The sequence below is a fragment of the Mus musculus genome, chromosome 17, assembly GCF_000001635.26.
Source record: "Mus musculus strain C57BL/6J chromosome 17, GRCm38.p6 C57BL/6J".
Classification (NCBI taxonomy): Eukaryota; Metazoa; Chordata; class Mammalia; order Rodentia; family Muridae; genus Mus; species Mus musculus.
The window spans coordinates 7,519,635-7,542,180 of record NC_000083.6 but is presented as its reverse complement, the minus strand read 5'-3'; positions in this window follow the sequence as shown (position 1 = coordinate 7,542,180).

Below are 22,546 nucleotides of genomic sequence, written 5' to 3'. Positions count from 1 at the left end.
CCACCTTGATGAATGCATCTAACCCTAACTAGCTTCCAAAGGCCCCACTTCCACACCACTGTGATGTGTACTTAGAATTAGCTTTCCAGTACACAAACTTTTGGAGACACACACATCATAGCAGAGATATAGCGCCTGCCTCGAAGATGATCCTTGCAAATGTGAATTTTGAAAAATCCTGAGAGAGCATGAAAAATTATTTATGCCAGGTGTTTGTGGTTTTTGCCTTTCTATAGCCCAATGCCAGGTGTTTGTGGTTTTTGCCTTTATAAACCCCTTACCCCTTGAGCTCGTGGTTGACTCCTCTACCCCTGCGTGGGATATGAGTCGTCTCCAGTGCACTGGTCTTTCCCAAATAAACCTCTTACAGTTTGCATCAAGACCATTTCTCGAGAATGATTTGGGGTGTCGCCTCTCCTGAGTCAGAATGTGGGGGAGTCCTCATGCTGTGAGTCTTTCAATTTCGTCCTGACTATTTTGTTTGAATGCATCTTAAGAAATTTCAGGTCAAATGATATTGCGGGAAGCGGGTGCAGCTGCATGGGCCAAGATGTTTACTGCCTTGCCCAAGCATGACGGTGAGGCTGCAGCGTGGGCTGCCTGCCGGGCTAGACTATCCCTCGTGATCCGGACCTGTCAGCCTATTGGTGACCGACCTGAGCTCGTGCCTGGAGTGTGTGTGAATTATGATTGGATGATGTGGGTGGAGCTAGATGAGGTCAGTATAGGAAGCTTGTAGGAGTTGCCACGAGATAGGAGTTTAGCCCTTGCCCTAAGTAGAAGCTAGTTGTAGTAAGAGAAGCTGTTGTAAGTAGTAGAAGCTGCGGTCGTAAGAAAAGCTGCAAGAAGGAGAACAAGTAAAGAAGCTGTTACGTGAACCCACCTTGGTGTCCATGTCGTTCTTGTCTCCGCTGGTCGGAGACTGCGGAGACTGGGACATGATATAAGCTTTCAAAGGAAACAAATCAAAACAAAACAGCCAGTTTATGGGTTATGCTGGAGATATAGCTCAGCAGGTAAGAACACTTGTTGCTCTTGAAGAGGACCTGAGTTCAGGTCCCAGCACCCACGTCAAGGAACTCATAGTTACCCGTATCCCCAGTTCCAGGGAATCTGCTGCCCTCTTCTGATCTCCATAAGCACCTGCATACTCATGCTTACGTCCTTCTCCAATGAGTGGGTATCCATATACACTTCCCTACTCCACAGCGAACACCAGACTGCCATAAGGCAGTGTCTCTTTATTCATAAACTCCTTCCTTGGGTTAACAGGGTCTTCTGTCTTAGCATCCCTGGTTGGCTTTGGCTACAGATAGTTATGCTTTTGAAAGTTCTTAGTTTCTTCTTTTTCAAATTGAAAGTCCTCTACTTATACAATCTGTGACTTTAATACATACTAATAAAAAATATATTATGTTTCTAACTCCAGTAAATAATGAGACTAGCCTGTCAGTGTCAAACATTTCAAGCCAGGTCTTGTCCTCAACATTATATATGCTAAGTGCTCACAATGAATCAGGCAGGTGGGCTTGCTTTCATAGATGATGAATCTGAATCATAAGAACTTAAAAAGGCTGAGCTTAGAATCCAAGCACATCACTCCCAGAATTCACAAACCTAATCATGACATCAGACTTCACTTATGAATTTAGCTGAAACTTGTCCCTTAGAAATAGTACCAATAACCCTTTTTATTTGTTTTTTTATTTTATGTGTGTGTATTCCCTGTATATTATATCTAAGTACCACATGTGTGCAATACCTATGGAGACCAGAAGAGGACGACAGATCTTTTGGAGCTGAAGTTAAAGGTAGTTGTGAGCGAAGGTATGGGTACTGTGAACCGACCCCACAAACTCTGCAAGAACAGTTAGTGTTCACTAACTATCCTCCCTCCAGCCCTCACAAATAGCCTTTTTTAGTGTTTTCTAGATATCAGAGATACAAAACTTTATCTTAATTTGCTTAAATAAATTAAGCAAAGTACTAATGTGTATTACCAAGTTTTGTGTTACTGTAACAAAAAAAAACTAATAATGAAGCTTATAAAGAAAAATATTTATTTTAGCTCCTGGAAATCTCAGTCCATGGCCATGTGGCTCCATTATGTTTGGGCTTGTTGTGAGACTGAACTTTCTGAGGGGACAAAGAACAGAGAGAAAGAGGATAACAAAGCCAGTTCCCAATATCCCTTCTAAAGAAACCTTCCAATGACTTAATGTGTCACTAGGCTCCACCCACTGTCTCCACCTATAGCTCCTGTAGCTTCAGACCAATTCTCCACTGTATGGATCTTAGGACATTTCATTTCCAAAACTGCCCATCATCCAGCTACCCTAACCCATAAAGGTACAATGGCTTCCATCCATCTATATTTTAATTTGTTTCTCTAAGTCTTCAAGTTTGATATAAATGTATGTATGTTCTATCCAAATGTCTCTAAATCTCTGATAATTATACAAAGCTTTGTCCTCTCCTCAGATGTAGCAACAATGACTTCTGGTATGATTTATGCATGTCATATAAGCCAAGAACAGTCCCGGTGCTCTAGAGGATGCTTAGCCCTGTCTCCACTACATCCATGGGGTTCTTTCCTTTTGTACCTGAGACAAGACCACTGCTGGTAAAGGCAGAAGTAATTCTCACTGGGATTTATTCTAAATGAAGTATAAACAAACACACATTAATCACAATCCAGCAGATTCACAGAGCAGCAGGTAACTGTATCTAACAGGAGATGGGACTAAGAGTATCTAACGTAGAGACTGTGAATTCAACACAGATACATATGACTGCAAAGCAATTATGACTTGAGAGACTGCTGGAGCATTTATCATCTAGCCCACACCTGAGCTATGAGATTTGAGAGGAAACAGGCAGGAATGTCACTCACTGCTTCATCCCACTCCTGATTACATATTGCTGGCCTCTTCACCCTTCCTTCCTCATTACCTGATCCCTCAAAGCCCCCTCGATGGCACTGCCTCCTTTGGAAATCAGGCTTCCCAGCAGACAGCTGTCTTCAATACTAACCCTTCTGCAGCCAGTCTCCAGTCTGTCACTGAGGTGTCAGACTGAGATTCATGCTTGTTCTCAGTGAATCGAGGCTCTCCTGGGTCATATAGGAAAACAAATGACTTTTGATAGCATCCTGGGTTCTTTGAAGATCATATCACAGGGATCGTGTGAGCATGGAAACACTCAAAGGCACCGTGTAGCATCCATGGCCCATACACTTGGAAAGAGCTCTGGGGTGGACCTCTGTTTACTAATGGCTCCCATGGAGACAGACCAATCAGTCCCATAGGCTCTTCCAAGTGAGAAAGGCATAGATCTGTGTGACTTGTTCCTCTCTAAGCACTGTCAAATACAACCATAAGAAAAACTTTAAAAATAAATAAGAAAAAGATTTTAAGCTGCTCCAAATTGTTTATAGTTTCTATACATGGATTTCTCTAAAACATAGGACACTGGGTTCTGTCTGGCAGGTCCTTTGCTAACAAGTTATTTTATCATGGCAAAGTCAGTTGTCACATGAAGTGATGTGTGACCACATGAAGTCCCCTGGGCCTGAGTGTGGGAAGCCCTGGCTAAGGAAATCATGTCATTCCTTGAGCTATAGATTATTGTTCTGGCAAAAAGCAAGTGGCTGGATGTTCTCATTCCTAGGAAAGCATCCAAGACCTCCCTTCCTCCAGTTTGTCCTAAGCATGCTATTCCTTAGACTGGCTTCCTTCTCCGTGACCTCCCTTCCTCCAGTTTGTCCTAAGCATGCTATTCCTTAGACTGGCTTCCTTCTCCGTGACCTCCCTTCCTCCAGTTTGTCCTAAGCATGCTATTCCTTAGACTGGCTTCCTTCTCTGTGACCTCCCTTCCTCCAGTTTGTCCTAAGCATGCTATTCCTTAGACTGGCTTCCTTCTCCGTGACCTCCCTTCCTCCAGTTTGTCCTAAGCATGCCATTCCTTAGACTGGCTTCCTTCTCCGTGACCTCCCTTCCTCCAGTTTGTCCTAAGCATGCCATTCCTTAGACTGGCTTCCTTCTCCTTGGACATGCCCTGTGGACAGGCTCTACTGCTGCTAAAGGGCTGCCATGTTTCTGCCATCTGTGCACGCACAGGAAGGGCCACAGCCTCCACTCGCATCCTCAGAGAGAGAATGGGAATACATCAGGGTGTTCTCAGAAAGAGCCTAGGACTCCAAGCACAAGAGTCCAAAAACAGCCTGCAGCTCCTACTTTTTCAGTTCAGAGCTAGTTTGCCAAGGAAGAGGGAAAGCGCATATTAGAAATGAATCAGTGCCCCTCCCCCACCCCAGTCTCAAGTTTCTGTTTCAATTGTTTTAGTGCACTGTCTGCCCTTGCTTGTGATTCTGTTGTGAGGGCCTGCTGCTGCATGCTCCCAGAGGTGAGCTGTATTCCCACCGTTTACTTTCACCTGTGTGGTCTGTTGTAAAGCAGGTCTGTCTGTAGAGTCACGGGATACTAGAGCTGGAAGGGAGTGTAGACTTCAACTACTCTACACTCTATCTTTGTGCTACCTAAGATGAAACTTAGGTAGCAATCAGGTGCAGAGCCTGGGGCGGCAGGGAAGTGTACAGAATACGGAGGGAATTTTTCCACTTCAGTCTCCATTGTACATTCACCATTATTTTTTGTTAAGTTTGACTTCAACATTGATTCTGGGGCAGGAGAGATGGCTCAGCAATTAAAAGCACTTGTTGCTCTTGAAGAGGATCCAGTTTCAGTTCCCAGCACCCACAAATTGGCTCACTACCATTCACACGTCTAGTTCCAGGGGATCTGACGCCGCCTTCTTCTGACCTCTGCAGGCACCAAGGACATAAATGATGTACATGCATACACACATATAGGCAAAATACACACATAAAATAAATCCAAAAACAGTTATTCTGAATAGTTTCATTTTTTAAAATAATTAAAACCTTTTTAATTATTAAGAAAATAGAATTTTCTATTGATGAGCAACCAGTCCCACCACTGTGGAAACTGGTATGGAGGCTCCTCAAAAGACTAAAATCATACCCGATGGTGTCATGTGACCCACATACACCACCCTTGGGTATATAGAGCCCAAAGGACTCTACGCTAACACAGCACAGAGATGCTTGCGTATCTGAGTTTACAGCTTCACTAGTCACAAAGGCCAAGACCTCGATGCAGCCCCAGAGCCCAATGACACCCGAGTGCATAATGGAAATGTGGTATCGGTACACAATGGAGCTTTAGTCAGTCATAAACAAGAATGACTCTAAGCTGTTTGCAGGGATAAACATAACTAATGGGGCATCATCAAATTAAACGGAATAACAAAAATCATGTTTTCTCTCACTTGTGAATCCTAGGCATTACATGGATATATCAAATCACATATGTACATGAAACTTGAAAGAAAGTGCGGCTACAGGGGAATGGATTGGAATAATGACAGGAGGCAAGGGAGAAAGGGAAGAGGTAGGAACATCAACACACGTGGTGCCCTTTAATGGAAACAAGGCTATAAAACCCATGGTTCTATCCAATGACATACACACCATAAAATTAATACTTAAAATTCTGTTGTTTTCTAAATGCCTCTGCTTCTTTAGAGCAATTAATGCACTATTTTGGGTTTGAGTTGTCAAAATTTTAAAGAGCCGTAATATAGCTCTATTCAACTAAACAAAAAGTCATCATGCTTTGAGGTAGTTAGAATGGCATTTAAGTCAACACTGGGCCTGTGTTCAGTTTCATAAGTAAACATGTCATATCTGTCATCTTCTTTTATTTATGTGGAGCCTGGGGTTAGTGACAATCTATTAAGCTAGCACCAAATCCTCTGAAGAGAAATTAATCAAATCATCATGGCAGAATGGCATGTCAGACACTGTTGACATTCCAGACAATAACACAAAGCCAAGACAGCCTGATGTTGAATCAACACAAACAATTCCCAGGCAGGCATAGACCTTGCATTTTCTATAAGCAGCAACTGATCAATCCCTATACTCACAGGAAGGTAGATTCCACATTTCCTACAGAAAATGTTGTTTCGATAACAATTGTTCATAAGATAATTTTTTTAACTGAACCTGCATTTTGGAGATATCACCGACCCTAGTCTGGCTATCAGTCTTTGGTGTCTGTAATGGATTAGGAAGACCCTCAACGCAGACACTGAGTGTGATCTTAACTGGAAAGGTGATAAAGAGATCATGCTTGACTCTCTGTATAGAGCCAATATACCCTGATGGCTAATGCTGGTAAGTAACTACAGGATCCAGAGTCACCTGGGAGGCAAGCCTCTAGGCACGCCATTCCATGGGCTGGGGTCCTCAGCTGAGTAAAAAGGAGAAACTGAGTTGAGCACGCGCATCCATAACTCTCTGCTTCCTGACTGCGGTGGCAGTGAACTGAGCCGCTTCACAAGCCTGCCACTGATTCCCTACTGTTATGGGCTGGAACACCAAACTGTGCGGCAAAATACGCTCTTCCTTCTTGAGTTGGCTTCTTGTCGGGTATTTTGTCAAAGCAATGAGAAAACAAAACAAAACAAAACAAAACTAATGTAAGCCCTAAATCCAGTCAATTGTTCTCATATGAAGAGACAAAGGCCTTCATGGAAGAAAGATGTGGGGAAAGGAGCACTGAGAAGAATGGGAGGAGCTGATGGAGTGGGAGGAGCTGATGGAGTGGGAGGAGCTGATGGAGTGGGAGGAGCTGATGGAGTGGGAGGAGCTGATAGAGTGGGAGGAGCTGATAGAGTGGGAGGAGCTGATGGAGTGGGAGGAGCTCCTCTTTCTATTTTCCTTCCTTTTTAAATCTAAACATTATAATGATGCTTACTGGTGGCTGTTAGGGTTCACTCAGGTAACCCAAAAGACTCTCAAGGTTCTCACAGTCATTACACCTACAAAGAACTTTTCCCCACTAAGGTCATACTTACAGGTTACAGAGCTGTCTTTGGGGACCCGCTATGAGCCCATTACAACTTCCAGACCTAGCTGACTTTACTATGGTAAAGATCTCATGTCTGGGTGACATCTCTCTGATCTTATGGTACACCGTATGAACACAAGGCCAAGAGCACATCAACAAGAGAGAGGTGGAAGAGAATCCTGGTTCTCGGTACCATCACTTGAAACCGGCTCTCATCCCATTCTGTTCCAATCCGTCAGCCAGCACTAGCCACAGGGACACAAGTTCAAGGAACAGACAGATGTAAACGGCATGCGCATGTTTGTGGACACTGCAGCATGCAGGTCAGATAAGGATCCGAGTCCACCAAGAGAGGCACTTTCCACATTCTCTCAGTGCAGCCTGCCCCTCCTCCACAGAGCTGCCCCTCCTCCAACAGCTGGTTCAAGTTTCAAAGGTGACAGCATTATTCAGTCTCTCCAAAGTCCTGTGTGAAAGGTTTTGGGGTTTTGGAGTTTTGTTTTGTTTGTTCATTTGTTTTTGTTTTTGGATGCTAAGGGGAAAAAAAAAAAGACATCTACCTTTTCTTTTGCCAAGTGGGTAGCATGCAGTTCTCTCCTGGGCTAGCCCCTTGTCACAGGTTAAGAGAACAATAGCCTGTTAATAGCCCCATAGCCTGCCCTCACTTCCTACTTCAGCTGCAACTCAGGAGTGGCCAGTCCCAACCTCACACCACACACTTCTAACCAACTACTGAAACTACAAAGGTCTGGAAGCTAGAGAAGTAGCTCAGTGGTTAAGAGCACTTGCTGTTCTTACAGAGGACCAGGGTTCAGTTCCCAGCACCCACATGGTGGCTCACAACCATTTCCAACCCCAATTCTAGAAAATAAATCAAGACCAAAGGGAGAGCTGTGTGGGGTGATGCCTGACCTACATGGGCATCAGGCATGCATGCAGTGCACATACACACATGCAGACAAAACACTCACACGCAAAATAAAATAAAAGTTTAAAAAAATTAACTTAGAGGTTTCTGTGACCTTCTTGGCTTTCATAGTCCCCTAGAACCACTCACAGACCTCAGGAAAACAGTTTTAATATCGCAAAACGGAATAAATCCAGACCAAAGTGGGAGACTCATGGGGTGATGTCTAGAAGGGTTCCAAACATAGCAATCCATAACCTCCGGGCAGCTCAGCCTCCCAGGACGTTGGCATCTACGAACCAGAACTTTTCTCGTGGGGTTTCTTTATGTAAGTAGGCTTGTGGGAGCCCCTGGATGCTCCCCTCCCAGGAGGGCCAGTTAGCATCACAGCCTACACTGGCCTCACAGGTGGCCTTAGCTCTCCAGCAAGACCAGCCCCATCCTGAAGTGTGATCTAAAGGCCAAGCATGAGTCACTTCTTTGCTATAAACTCAGGTGTGGTCCAGCAGCCCACAACGAATAACAAAGACACTCCTATCTTTCACTCAGGAAATTCCAAGGGTTTTAGAAGCTTCCTCCAGAGAACCAGGGACAAAGGGCAGCCAAGTTCATTAGACAATTGCTGGGATGATCGAGCCTAAAGAAGGGTGCAGCCAGGTGTGCCTGCCCCCACATCAACCTACCACACAGGGAAGCCCACCTGTACTAAGAGGATAAAGCCAACAAAGAGAGGTGGGGTGAGAAGGGGGACAAGAACAAGCCCTGACAACACAGGTTCCTCTGTAGTCCCACCTTTCCCTGCTTACAAAGTCTGTACATCTCACCACCAGCTTCAGCCGCACGGAGCTGAATTCTCATCACTGAAAAAAACGAAGAAGCTGGTAACCGAAGGGGAGATGCATAAGAGAAATTAGTTACCAGGCAATAATCTAAGAATAATAACAAATGAGGAAGATAACACTATTATTCCAGAGGAAATTAATAGCTGTGAACCCACTTTTGTTCCAGATTTTTAAACAATATAGCAAAGTATGGAATAACAGGAAAGTGTTTCCAGGGAAAACAGTTAAGAGGGGGCTAAACTCACAGTGGTTCTCAACCTGTGGGTTGCGACCCCTTTGTAGGGTTGAATGACCCTTTCGCAGGGGTTGCCTAACACCATTGGAAAACACAGGTATTCACTGTGTGATTCATAACAGTAGCAAAATTGCAGTTACAAAGTAGCAAGCAGCCTTACCGTAAACCCTCTAGCTGCAGAGCCAGAAAAAAACTCACCAAAGCATTCACTCACTCATGTAGCACTGTGCCTGCCTTCCCTGGTTCTCCCTGAAAGCATCACCCACCAAGCTGGCAGTCATCTTCCCAGAAGAGACTAGAGACAGAATGTAGATGAAGGAACTTTGTTAGTCGGAGAACATGGGGGACTAGAGTCCTGCCTAAGCTCTAAGCTAAATGGAGGTGTAAGAAAGAGGCACCAGCCTGAGACTATCCTAAGCCTCCTGGCAGAACATACTGTTCTCTCTTGCAGCTGATCGAAGGACTGAGAAAACTTGAGCCACTGAAACCTGGAAGGATCAGGAAGGGAGAGCAATCAGACACACTGAAAGGAATGCCTGGCGACACAGATGATCTTTAAAGCAACCCTCAGGAAATAACTCCCTTGGTTAGAAGTCAAGTTGGATTAATACCCAGTTCATCTTCCCAGAAGGCCTGATTCACAAACTCACTATGCTTAAAGGACGCTAAGAGCCCCTATTCCCAAATAGGATATTACCCAGACCACCAAAATTAACATATACTTACTCAAATCTACGATTTTAATAAAATACATGTGTTTTATAAGTTTCCTCATTGTTAATTTCTGGATAAATCTCATCTCTAATAACCTACCTAGGGGACTGGAGAAATGGCTCGGTGGTTAAGAGCATTGGCTGTGCTGCAAAGGACCTGGTTCAGTTCCCAGCACCCACATGGCTACTGTCATCCACAACTCCAGTTTCAGGGGAATCTAGCACCTTCTTCTGACCCCTATGGGCACTGCATGCACATGGCACACATACATTTATACAGACAAAACACTCATACACATAGAATAAAAAAATACATCCTTTTTTTTCAGTAATCTAATGGAGATCTTAAACTGCCAATGTTTTCAACAAATAGGACATTATTTGTGGGGTTTATTATTAAAGAATTTAATAATGTCCAATTGGCCCTGGTTCGTTGTTTCACTAATTTTCAAAAATGAATGAATGAATGAAAACAATGCCAACTAAAGCAGTAGTAAAAGCAACCAACTTCCCCAGTAAAGGGTGCCAGAGTCCCTGGCTTTGACACACCCAGCCTGATTGATTGTTCATCACCCCAAGATACAAAAAGACAGACTTGGATGGCAAAGAAGTCAGTAGATCCACACCCCTGAACCCAAAGATCTCCATGCAGGCTTTATCTTCAAAGTGCCTGCCCCACCCCCACCCTCTTCTCTCCTCACCTCCACATCTACCACCGTGGCTGGCACCACCATCAGTACATATCTCACAGCCTGCACTGGCTTCTTAACATTTCACTTGTTCGTTCTCTCTGTTTGCATTCTGGTCCCTTGACTGAAAAATCACAACAGCTTCCCATTGTCCTGCAAAGGCAAGAATTCAGACACAGCCAACAAGAGCCTGCTTGGCTCCTTCCCACCAATGGGGCCCAGTCTTGCCACACCAACTCCACTATTCTTGAACTGCTCTAACCTGATTGTGTTTGTTTGTTTGCGAGTGCTCATTTATTTTTGTTTTGCTTTGAATCAAGGTCTTTCTAAGAGGCTCAGGCTGGCCTGGAACTCACTGTGTAGTGCAAGCTGCCCTCAGACTCACAGCAATCCTTTTGCCAATGTCTCCCTGATGCTGGGATTGCGGACATGAGCCACTGTGCTAACTTGCCCTTCCTTCTCTCTTTATACAACACTCTATTTTCTCTGTGTTTGGGACACTTCTCCCACTATTCTGCCTCTTGATCTTTGCTTCAACCTTATTTTCCAAAAGGAACTAGGACCTTCCCGTTACCCATGGGTGCATTGCAGCCAGCCCAGCCATCATACTCTGCTGGCAGAAGGCTCCTCTCCTGCCCAGGGAACACGGATCTAGGTCTTTACTGGGCTAATGTCCATGAAAGGGTGAATTCATTCCAAGTGCTTGTTAGTTCCTCTACTAGCAGGAGAGAGAGAGAGAGAGAGAGAGAGAGAGAGAGAGAGAGAGAGAGAGAGAGAGAGAGAATAGTGTTTGTACAGACTCAAGAGGCACCAGGAAAAAGAAATAATACACCAAACACCTGAGGGAAAGCAATTATGTTAAGGAACCACAAAAATTCACCACAAACTTTCTGGCAACTTCAGCCAAAAGCAGGGTAGGGGTATACTGAAGAAAATTCTGTAATTTAAAAATAACAGAAAAGAATGCAAACTTGTTTGATATGAGATTTTTTTCCCCATAGATGGCTGAAATCTCTCTAGCATAGAGTTTATAGTATAGCTCAAAGAAAATGCTATTGTTGCATCTCATTTGTTTAGGCTGGCTCATCATGTTCACCTAGTGTAGATAGTCAGCCATCCCAAGTGGAAGCAATCGTTAGATTTACTGATCACTAAGCAACTCAAAGAAAAACAACTCTGAACCTCTAACTTCTACTCTAGGATAAAGAGCTGCAGTTGGAAAGAGCTGGGGTGGTTATGAATAGAGAATACATCTGAAGAGGTTCCCATAGTGCCTGGTTCACTGTAGCACCCAGTAACCCATGCTTTCCCGGGACCAGAGACTTGCATTCAGCTTCCCTGGGCCGTTAGAGCCACCTCAAGTCACCCAGCCGTGGATGGGCACGCTCTGAGCCTACACATCCTGGACACTCGAGTTAGCACTGCCTTGAACCGGATCTGTGCCTTTGTACGTATTCTTTAACCTTTCTGGTCCTAAATTCTGTCACATATAAGATGAGGATAATATTGGCACCCATCTTCACAGGACTGTTGAGACTGAATAAATGAATATATGAGCACTTAGGGCAATGCCCTTTGCATTATGAGGCTGTGTGAATATTTGTTGCTAGCTGTAGAGGAGAAACTGAGTCAAGACATAAAATATATGTCTACTGTACATTTTGGGAGAGTACTTTCCCAAGGGAAAGGGAGCCAAGAATTGAGGTAGAAAGTTAAATAATATTTATCTTTTTTACTGGCATTTTGCAGTAGACCACACATGATACCTATATCCCAACGTTGAAAGTTTGCACTTTGTAGCTTAAACTGTTTCCATATTTTTAATGTGTACATATGTGTGTTTGTATGTGTATGTTTAATGTGTACATATGTGTGTATGTGTATGTTTAATGTGTACGTATGTGTGTTTGTATGTGTATGTTTGATGTGTATGTATGTGTGTTTGTATGTGTATGTTTGGGGGGTGCATATGTCTGCAGTGCGTATGTGTGTTAACTGGTTTCCCTTTTCTGTTTCCTAAGTGGCCTTGGCCAGGTTGTGAGCCTGGAAGGGGGCCACTGTTCTTAACAAGGAGGGCATGGTGGCCTAAGGATGATGAGCTCAGAGACCCCACACACTGACACAGAGCCTTTCCTGTGAGTGTGTGGCTTCTGGAAAGTCCCAAGTTGACAGAAGCAATTTGAGCAGTTGTCTGAGCAGAAGGACAAAGGTCAGATGGAGGGTAGCAGCAGTTGCCTCCATGGAACTAGGTGGGTGTGAGGTAGAGGATCTCTGGGGTGCTCTGAAATCTTGTCTGGAGACTAAAAATGCTATATCCCATTGTATCAGGGTGTGGGTGCGCCAGGGTCAGACAAGAGGAAGTCCTAGAGCGGTGGGAAGCCTCTCTCTCTCAGGCAGTGGGATGACTAATACCTAATAAAGAATCCTGTTTAGTGTTCTGCACAGGAGGCTACGAGCATTTTCAAAAAGAATAGAGAGCTTTCATCCAAGCGGAAGCCTCTGTCTTTAAACACCTCAGGAGGTCTTGGGAGGAAAGCACCTGCCCAGCCGTCCTTTCCTCTCAGGAACAAAGGAACACTGGGAAGAGGAATAACATCCACACAAAGCAGATACTTTGTGTTCAATCAACTGCCATTTCATTATTCATTCTTTAAGTTAGCATACAAGATAATGGGCTTTGGTGTGTCATTTTCATGATACATTATACATTCATTATATGTATTCTACACTGTCCTTTATTCCCTCTCCTCCATTTCCCTCTCCTTCCTTCCTTTCCACAGCCCCTGCCTCCTTCCCTCCAAATAGGCCTCCCCCCCTTTTTTTTTTTAAGATTTATTTATTATCATATATAAGTACACTGCAGCTGTCTTCAGATGCACCAGAAGAGGGCGTCAGATCTCATTACGGATGGTTGTGAGCCACCATGTGGTTGCTGGGATTTGAACTCAGGACCTTCAGAAGAGCAGTCGGTAATAGGCCTCCTCTTTTTTTCTTTTTTTTTTTTTTTTTTTTTTTTTTTTTTTTTTTTTGGTTTTTCGAGACAGGGTTTCTCTGTGTAGCCCTGGCTGTCCTGAAACTCACTCTGTAGACCAGGCTGGCCTCGAACTCAGAAATCCGCCTGCCTCTGCCTCCCGAGTGCTGGGATTAAAGGCATGCGCCACCACGCCCGGCAATAGGCCTCCTCTTAACTTTCCTATCACAAGCATTCCTTAGCCTCTTCACCTTTAAGACGTCTTCTTCCACTCTCATAAGTCTCTCCCTCTTGTCCTGCACACACACACACACACACACACACACACACACACACACACACACACACACAATTTAATCTTGACTTTTTAAAATATTATTTATTATTATTATTATTATTATTATTATTATTATTATTATTATTATTGGGGGACATGTGCACACACTCATGGCTCAGGGGAGGGTTCCAGCGCGCACCTGTGGAGGTCAGAGGGCAACTTAGAGAGGCTGCGGATCAGAACTCAGGTTGACAACGGTTGGCTTTATCTGCTGGGCCATCTCACTGGCACCTGCAGCTAAATTTTTAAAGGATGATCAGAAATTCTTCAAAACCAAAGCAAAAGGCCCTTGTGCTTATCCCCAATGGAAGGAAGAAATAAAAGGAGCTTTCTTTTTTTCTTTTTCTTTCCGTTTACCTATTTTATTATTTTTTTCATTGGATATTTTCTTTATTTGCATTTCAAATGTTATCCCCTTTCCTGTCCCCTACCTCCACTGCAACCCCCCTCCCCCTGTTTCTACGAGGGTGTTCTCCCACCCACCCACTCCCACCTCCCTGCCCTGACATTCCCCTACACTGGGACATCGAGCCTTCACAGGAAAGGAAGACCAAAGTGTGGACGCTTCCATCCTTCTTAGAAGGAGGAACAAAATATGGGAGGAAATAAAAAGAAGCCATCTTTAAGGAGACAAACCCCTGTGGGTTGAGATGTTTCCCAGTACTTGGAGGCCCCCCTGTGGTGGGAGCCACAGAGAGATCTACAGGGAAGGCCAGCAAGGAAGGGGGAGAATGTAGGAAGTCAGCAGAGAACAAATTTAACCAATTAAAAAATAATAATAACATCCAAATGACCACAGGGCAGGTACAAGGCCCTTCTAGGCAGGCCCTAGGTGACGTTGTAGGGGCATCCCAGGTATCTCCAGAGCATGTCACTTTGTCTAACCCTGGGAAGTTAAAACGTTAGAGATCGAGAGATCTTGGAAACAAGGTTTGTTACGTTGTAACCCCTACAATGGGAGAACCAATCTTGGCCTAGTTTCCAAAGCCACCAACAGCCTAGATAGATCAGAGAAACCACAGTATTCTATAGTGAAGCTCTGAGGAGATGTAAGTACATGGGCAGTTTACATTGAACATCTACAGATTAGAGGGGTGGGGCACTGTGAGTCAGGCAATCTTCTTATCCTTGAAAAGGTGTGTCAAGGGCAGCTCATGCCTTTTGGTGGTTGGTTTTATGGCAGTGGGCAATGGCTGACCTCAATTTAGAGAGTCAGGGATTCAACACTGGGCAAGGAGCATGGGGCTGGCTCATTGCTTTTGATTTTGTTCCCCCTAGGCCCCTTGTCCATCTTCTCATTGGTTTCATCCAGAGCTATTTACTAAAATAATGTCTCTCTTCTCTCCTCCAGCCTTAGCCTATGGTTAAACTTAGGCCATCTTGGGATTTTCATCAAACTCCTATGCAAATCTGTGTGAACTCAGATGAGCCTGGATGACAAGTCTACAGTGCTGGGCATTAGAAACCCAGGATCACCCATGAGTTTATGGGCAACACAAGTTAGACTCCGTGGGATAAATTGAGAGAGACAGAGACAGAAGACAGAGAGAAACAGAGACAGAGAAAGAGAGAAAGAGGCAGAGAGAGAAGAGACAGAGACAGAGAGGCAGAGAGACAGAAACAGAGAAGTAATGAAGTTAGAGAGTTGGGGGTGGATCTGAGAGGAATTATGGGGAGGATTTAGGGAGGGGATGGAATCAGAATACATTGTAAGCATGTGTGAAATTCTTAGAGTTAATAAAAATCATATTTCATTTTATTTTATAATAAAGAAGCCTGGGATTGGAAGGATCATGCTGCCTCCAGTGCCCCAAGAAGCAGAATCCTTCCTTGCTCTCCCCAGTTTCAGGTAACTTTAGGCACACATTGCTTGTGGCAGCATCTCCTTGTAGAAGCGCCTCATTCGCTGTCCCACCCCGTACTGCCTGCGCGTCTCTGTGTCTTCTCTACTCTTGCTATAAATCTAATCAGACTGAAACAGAGGCCAGCCTTACAACAGAGTAGCTTTACACTCTGATTACATCTGCAAAGATCTGATTTCTAGATAAGATGGAGCTAAAAAAAAATCACTAAAAGAGGCCAGGTAAGATGGCTCGGCTCAATAAGCCACCAAACCTGAGTTTGATTCCCCAGGACCCACGTGGTGGAACAACCAACTCCTGCACATTGTCCTTCGACCTTTCTCATTAACTATGGTGCATGTACACAAAATAAATAAATAAATAAATAAATAAATAAATAAATAAATATGCATGCATGCATATATATGTACATACATAAATGAATGTAAAAATTATTTTTTTAAAGTCACCAGAGAGCAGGATAAGAAAGTGACATCATCTGGGGTGGGGGGTAAGTCAGCCCATCCTGGGGCTGTAAGAGCAGAGTAAGGGGCCATTAGGAGTATCACACAGAGCATAGTAGTTTCCATGTTTTATAGAAGGGTTTGTGGAGACTGTGAATGTAAGCAGCTGAGAGACCTCTAGAGTTCTGAATAATTCACCACGGAAGATAGTGATGCCAAGCACTGAGGTGTGTGTTAGGAGGAAAATCAAATTTGCAGCATAGCAAATTCAAGATGGCTACTAGAGATCCAAACCTACTACCAAGAAAGCAAATAGCACGTGCATGAAAGACCTCAGCTGGGTGATGGAGTGTGGGGACAGAATCTAAGTATGAGCTTAAAATTTTGCGGTTATTAAAATTTCTAATTGAGAACCCATTAGACCCACACAGTTCTGCAGTCTTGAATTCAACTTTTTAAAAAGAAATAGACCAAAGTCCAGAGTGAACAGCAAAAGGTAGGTTTAAGAGTCAAACACTGTCAGTTAATCTCTAAGGACACCCTACTTCCGCTAGAGAGATTTTCCTTGTGTTGCTTCCAGAGCATCTAATAAGATTTCTTTCTCCCTTTTCCTTTTGTCCTGCCGGGCAGTGGTAGCACACACCTTTAATCCCAGCACTTGGGAGGCAGAGGCAGGCAGATCTCTGCGTTTGAGGCCAGCCTGGTCTACAGAGTGAGTTCCAGGACAGCCAAGGCTACACAGAGAAACCCTGTCTCAAAAAAAAAAAACAAAAACAAAAACAAAAACAAAACTAAATTTCCTTTTGCCCTTCTGACTCATAGGAACACAGGAGGGGGAAATGTGACCTTATGTCTGACTCACAAGTCATTTCTTGGGCTCCTTATTATACTCATTTGAGTCTATTAGCAAATATGTCCTGTACCATCCAGGAAAATCACATTCCGAGGAACTACACAATTCTAAAAGTTACAATTGATAGAGTTGTCAGTTTACGGACTGCTCCAATGACTGACAGCTCACAATTGATGGCTTTTAAAGATTTATTTATTTTATGTATATGAGTACAACATCACCATCTTCAGACACACCAGAAGAGGGCATCAGATCTCATTACAGATGGTTGTGAGCCACCATGTGGTTGCTGGGATTTGAACTCAGGGCCTCCAGAAGAGCAGCCAGTGCTCTTAACCACTGAGCCATCTCTTCAGCAATTGATGGCTTTTAAACGTTTATTCTAGAAATCAAAGTTAGTAAAGAGTTAACCGTGCTAATGTGTTGTATCCGGCCAGCAGATCACAGCCTGGGTTCTAGCCTGGAAAGGCATTTTGGAAACCTGGAAGAGAAGAAGGGCTAGGCGGGCGAGAAAAGGATGCAGCTAAGACAGGCATTCTGATCAAAGCTCAATTTTACTATTTCGCACGCAGTTATGAAGAAGGGGAAGGGGGGCCGATTCCCGCCAAATAGTCCTGGAGTCCAGTAGCAGGGTGACCATGTGTATGGCTCCGAACAGCAAAGAGGCAGGTTCCAGCAGTGGGCGTGGCAGAACGATTGAGCCGCAAGCTCCATCCAGGTGTAAACAGTGGAACCATTAAGGCTGGGGGAGGGGAGGCTACACTAATGGATACGTGACATTTAAAACCAGAAATCACAGGAGAAATAACTACCAAAGCAAAGAGAATCAAACACACTTTTGCCAAGTGAAGCTAGGGAGTGTAGATGAAGTTGTTTCTTTCAAATGAAGAGAGTGTAGCTCTTGTCCTAAACTCGAATTGCAGTTCCACGTGGGAAGGAGGGTGAACATCCAGCAAAGGGGACCAGATTGAAAACTTTTCTGTTGCAAGGCTGGGGAAGGAGGAATCTGCCTCAGAAACTAAGGTGTTGTCTTTGTTGGATTTTGATTACTTAATACTGAACCTCTTCAGTAAAGGCGAAGTTTTTTTCTAAAATCTTCATGTTTGTTTACACTTAAAATCTTGTAGGGCTGGCGAAACTGCTCACGTGGTTAAGGAACACAGGCCCAATGACCTGAGTTCAATCCCCAGGAATAAAGATGGTGGGCGTCTTGCCAGCTCTCTTTGTGGACTTTTACTCAAAGGCAATCAAAAGTTAAATTGGGGGCTGGTGAGATGACTCAGCAGGTAAGAGCACTGGCTGCTCTTCCAGAGGTCCTGAGTTCAAATCCCAGCAACCACATGGTGGCTCACAACCACCGGTAATGAGATCTGATGCCCTCTTCTGGTGTACCTGAAGACAGCTACAGTGTACTTATGTATAATAATAAATAAATCTTTGGAGCAGAGCAAGCTGGGTCTACCGGAGCGAGCAGGGTTGACCAGAGTGGGCAGAGGTCCTAAATTCAATTCCCAACAACCAGATGAAGGCTCACACCCATCTGTACAGCTACAGTGTGTACTCATATACATAAAATAAATAAATAAATCTCTTTTTTTTTTTTTAAAAAGTCAGCCGGGCGGTGGTGGCGCACGCCTTTAATCCCAGCACTTGGGAGGCAGAGGCAGGCGGATTTCTGAGTTTGAGGCCAGCCTGGTCTACAGAGTGAGTTCCAGGACAGCCAGGGCTACACAGAGAAACCCTGTCTCGAAAAAACCAAAAAAAAAAAAAAAAAAAAAAAGTTAAGTTGGAAAGAGAAGTGTTGATGAAATATAAACTGTCACCTCTCTTGTGAGGGTGCCAGAGGTGGTGTCTTAGTTACTTTTCTATTGCTGTGAAAAGATTCGATGAGAAGGGCAACTTGCAAGCTAAAGTATTTGACTGGGGGCTTGCTTACAGTTTCAGAGTATGAACACCATGTCGAGGAGCAACGGGCAGGCTGCCGGAGACCAAGCATTCAAACAGTGGGCCCATGGAGGCCATTCTAGTTCAAACTGCCACTCGTGGGAAAGGGAGGGCACGCGCTGGAGGAACAGCAGGGAGGCCTTGGCTGGGGGGAAGAGCATAAGACAGCACCTATGGCTTCTCAGAACAGGACAAAGGCTTCTATGACCTGGGAAGCTTGTGCCCCTTTGGTGTGAATTCCCATCCCTGTAAATCAACGTTTTGAGAGTCAGTAAACTGAACCCGTACGTGAAGTGTTGTGTCTTATGTGGAGGTCACGGTGTCATAGGCTGTTTGACCAGGACAGAGGAGGGTGGGCCTAGGTAAGCCTCTGAGAGAGGACAGTGTGCATAGAACCAGGATGGCAGCAAAGGGCCCGACCAAGCCCTGCACCCTGTGCCCTCCAGGAGGCAGGGGACAGGACACTTCAGAACTTGGAACAGTATAGAAAGGAAGATGCTACTCTCGGCTCCATAAACTAGGTCAGGAATGTCTAATGTTTAAATTCCCTCTGCCATGATTTCTCCTCCATCAGAGTGTAAGATCAAACTAGGCGCTCTCTAAGGCATGACGTCCTGCTTGTTTGTCCTAGAAAAAAATCTCTGACTCAGGACCACCAAGCTATGGACTAAAATTCCTGGAGAAGGATTTCAGTCCACACCTGAGTTAAAGGTCCTACAAGCTGATTGGTTGGTTGGTTGGTTGGTTGGTTAGTTGGTTGCTTGCTTGCTTAGTTGATTGATTGATTGATTGATTGATTGATTGATCAATTGATTGATTGGAACTTCCAAGATTGTGGAGAACTGAAATATTGCACATCAAGAGCTAAAGTATCTTGGATGGTCTTCATCCCCTACGCTGCTTTGTTTTTGTCATCTTGTCACAAACTACAGAGAGACACCTAAGAATGAACCTCAGTGGAAGAATTGTCTCCATCACATTGGCCTATGACAATTCTGTGGGGCATTTTCTTGATGAATGATTGATGTTGGAGGGCCCAGCTCACTGTGGGGAGTATCACTCCTGGGCAGGTAGATCTGGCTTACATAAGAAAGCAAGCTGAACAATCCATGAAGAACAAGCCACTGTGCAGAGCACCTTCATTGTCTCTGCTTCAGTTCCTGTCTCCAGGTTCCTGCTTTGAGTTCCTGCCCTGACTTCCCTCAAGGATAGACTGTGACATGGAAGTATCAGCCAAGCAAATCCTTTCCTTCCCCCTAGTTGCTTTTGGTCAGAATGTTCTATCACAGTGACATAGACACAAACTAATACACCTCCTTAATACCCCCTATCATCCAAGGCTATGTGATCTAAGATCCAACCTGTGCGTATTAGGTAAATCTCTCTGAAATGTACTAACAGAATCCTGGCTTCCACCGAGCCAGAGACTAAGAATGTCACTAGATGATGTCTTAGGCCACTAGCAGAGAAGCATCCATACTCTACTGTAGCCTGCCTAACTGATGTTTCTACCAATGGATTTGAAATTTGCCTTGGTTTATGTCTTTCTCTTGTTTTGTAACCATAAAAACTTAATAAAATTGTTACCACGTTGGAACAAGGCCTCTAGGTTGGATTGAATCACTGTCACTGGGCCATAGCTATTTATATGTCTTCTGTCCCCTTTGAGATGAGAGCCATGTTTTAACCTTGACAAGGAATTTTAAAAGGCAACAGGAACAGTGTGTGGGCATACACAAGTTCCTTCAGAATATCTCCCTCTCCCTCTCCTTTCTTCCCTCCCCCTTTCTCACTCCTTTATTGTATTTTTTTTTCTTCTATGAATCCACCCAGACACTATCCTAAGCAGTAGCTTCTAGAGTACTGGGCAGCTACGGATAATCCAGAATTGGGAATTGGATGCCAACTCGAGACCTCTGCCACTCACCTCTGCCTGTGCTACCCTAGTCACGGGCCAGCTGGCTCCCATGGACAAGTTATAGAATGTCTCCACTGGAGCTGCCAAAATTCTCCCAGCCCCTTCCCACAGATGCACGGCTGCACTACAAAAGAGAAAGACTGAATGGAAGCTCGGAAGAGAGCCAGCCTCACCCTGCCACAGGAAGCCACCCGGACCAACGTTGATTTAAGGCCTCAAAATGCAGAGCAGGAAAGGGCTGGTTTCCTCTCTGTTTTTTAAGGCATGTGAGAAGCTACTGTGAGCTGAGACCCAGAGCTGGGAATGCCTTGAACGCTGTACACGGCGGTTTTCTTTATATTCTGATGTTGGCCAGCACGCCAGCAGAACATCTGTTTCTAGCTAGGAAACTGCTCGTAGGAAACACTCCGACAAAGGCTATACTCTTATTTCTCCACTTCATCCTTCAGCAAGATCCATGTCCTGCAGGACCCCGGGAAAGTCGGGAGGGAGGAACAATCTGTGTGGCCCATGATGCCCAACCTGCTTCAGGTCATGCCTGGATGACCAGCAGTGATGACATTTCCAGGGGAAGACCAGCCAGAGACACAGCCTGTGCCTTGCTGAAGCAGCATCCCAGCCACCCTGCTGTAGATGAGACCAAGTGACCCCCAACAGCAGCCTCAGTGCAGGGATGTCCTTACTGTCTGTGTCTCATGCCACGGTGGATGTCTGAAGCCTATGCACCTGACTGCTGGCTTTGGGGACATCAAAAGGGAAGATACAAGAATCACTGGAAAATGGTCCTACTTGAAGACTTCAGATGTTACCACTAATTCATAAGTCTAAGCTGCAGTAAAGCAATCCAAGAGATTACAGGGTAGAGTTGGGCTTTGCCATTTTAGCATTATGGGACTTTTTTCACACTGATTTTTATATGATAGTTACTCAGGACCTTGGAAGAGCAGTCAGTGCTCTTAACCGCTGAGCCATCTCTCCAGCCCCTAGTTGTATCTTTTGAAATGTGTGGTTGTTCCTTTATGCAAATAACCACACTGAGCTCCAGCTCTGACCTCATGCATCCTGAGTACGTTATGGGATCAACTTCTCCTCTTCTTCCTCTGCTCACTAACATCCCTCCCAACTCCATATCCTTTAACCCTCGATCCTGACTAGTTTTATTGCCAACCTGACACAAACTAAAGTCACCTAGGAAGAGAGAACCTCAGCTAAAGGATTTCCTCAATCAAATTGGCTGGTGCCCATGTCTGTGAGAGGTTGATGGATGGTTGGTGTGGGAGGGCCCAGCCCATTGCACCATCCCTAGGCAAGTTTCCTGGGCTGTAAGAGAAAGCTCTCTGAGGTGTGAACCATGGAGTAAGTCAGTGAGCAGCATCCTCCATAATTCCTGCTTCAGCCCCTGCCTGAGTTCCTTCCCAGACTTCCTTCCAGGAATGACTGTGATCTGGATCAATTAATCATCTGGGGGAGTAAGATAAAATAAATTCTTTCCTCCCCTCCCCCAAGTCACTTTCAGTCTTGATATTTATCAAAGCAACAAAAAAGAATGGTTAAGACACCCTCTTCTTGCCTCTCAAAGTCTTCACTCACATAGGTGAGGACAGCAAACCCAGGAGACTGGAGGCCATCATTCCTGACCAAAAGACAGAACATTTGAACCGAAATTGAGAAATGCACCGAGAGAGTCATGTTGCCCTCTTGCCAGTTATATGATCCTACATAATAGTCACAGGGAAGGAGCCCTCAGTCTTGAGACCTGAGAAGCCAGAGAAAGAGAGAGATACTCTTTGGCTATGGGAGCCCAGGGACAGCAGACTCCCACCACCAACCCCCAACCCCCACCCCTAGAAGTGTATTTTGCTTTAAAATTTAATCTCTCGTGATGTTATTAGCATCT